This window comes from Lampetra fluviatilis, chromosome 62, assembly GCF_964198595.1.
Source record: "Lampetra fluviatilis chromosome 62, kcLamFluv1.1, whole genome shotgun sequence".
NCBI lineage: Eukaryota > Metazoa > Chordata > Hyperoartia > Petromyzontiformes > Petromyzontidae > Lampetra > Lampetra fluviatilis.
In genome coordinates, this window is record NC_136336.1 from 6,734,695 (window position 1) to 6,736,345 (window position 1,651).

Sequence of the window (1,651 nt, forward strand, 5' to 3'; positions counted from 1 at the left end):
ATCTCGCTGCGCCAGAGGTCGTCCCGCGGATGACGAGGAGGAGTTGCGCTTCAGGGTGGAGCACTTCAGGGTGACGCACGTACCCAACTTCATGGGGAGACAAAACGCGATCTTCGTTGGGGAACCCCTCTGGCCCTCTTGGCCGTGTCAGACCGATGCTCACACACGGAGACACGCACCCACCTGGCTCTCGGAGCTCGTGTTCACGCGGAGGGACGTTGATTCATCTTCGACGCACGACACCTTCTCACCGACAAGCCGCATTGCCCAGCTTGGTGAAGTATGGTGGAGCACTACCCCCACAACGGCGCTCATCCACCAACCCACAAAGGTGGAGTTGCCGGACCGGACTGGGATCGTTTCCTTTGCCTTCCTCTTGGGGTCCAGTCTCTCCACCACCCACCGACAACACCAGCCTCTCAAACTAAAATAAACTAATACAAACTCTTCGTGAACTATATAAACAACATATATATATAGAAGTCTTCTTGAGCAGTAAACAACTCCGTCGGTCTTGTGTCTTCACGCGACGGGGAAATGAAGAGGAGGAAGCCGAGACGAGCGGCTCGGCGCTTACTGCGTTTGCAGAGTAATCGCCGCCACCACCATCACCACCATCGTCAACATCATCACCACCGTGGCCTTCAGAGAGACGCACAAGGGAACTTCTGCGCGTAACTCATTTCATATTTCCTCGTCTGAATCATCATCATCAGCAGCAGCAGCGTCGTCGTCATCATCATCATCATCAGCAGGACTCTCTGGTTGTCACTGGAACATAGTCACCCCTCGTCCCATCCTCGCCTGCGTCACCAGCAGCGGACGAGGACAGAAGAGCCCCCGATGAAGGTAGAGGACTTCGACGATGACGACGACGACGATGACGGCGATGATGACGACTTCACCGTTACGGTCAAGGTGGCTACGTCTCTTGACGATGTCGTGGCTGTGGCACCGGCCGCGCGTGAAGAGAGACCCCAGCTGTAAGGTGCGTGCGCGCGTGTGTGAACGTGTGTGTGTGAACGTGTGTGTGAACGTGTGTGTGTGTGTACGTGTGTGTGAACGTGTGTGTGTGTGTGTGAGTGTGTGAACGTGTGTGTGTGTGTGTACGTGTGTGTGAACGTGTGTGTGTGTGAACGTGTGTGTGTGTGTACGTGTGTGTGAACGTGTGTGTGTGTGTACGTGTGTGTGAACGTGTGTGTGAACGTGTGTGTGTGAACGTGTGTGTGTGTGTGTGTACGTGTGTGTGAACGTGTGTGTGTGTGAACGTGTGTGTGTGTGTACGTGTGTGTGAACGTGTGTGTGTGTGTACGTGTGTGTGAACGTGTGTGTGTGTGTGTGAACGTGTGTGTGTGTGAACGTGTGTGTGTGTGAACGTGTGTGTGTGTGTGAACGTGTGTGTGTGTGTGTGAACGTGTGTGTGTGTGAACGTGTGTGTGTGTGAACGTGTGTGTGTGTGAACGTGTGTGTGTGTGAACGTGTGTGTGTGTGTGTGAGTGTGTGAACGTGTGTGTGTGTGAACGTGTGTGTGTGTGTGAACGTGTGAGTGCGTGCAGGCGCTCGCCAACAACAACACTTGCCCCAACAGTGTGTGAAGGCTATCTATTATGGGGGAGCATCTCCTGTCGACGTGTACTACATCTGTAGCGAT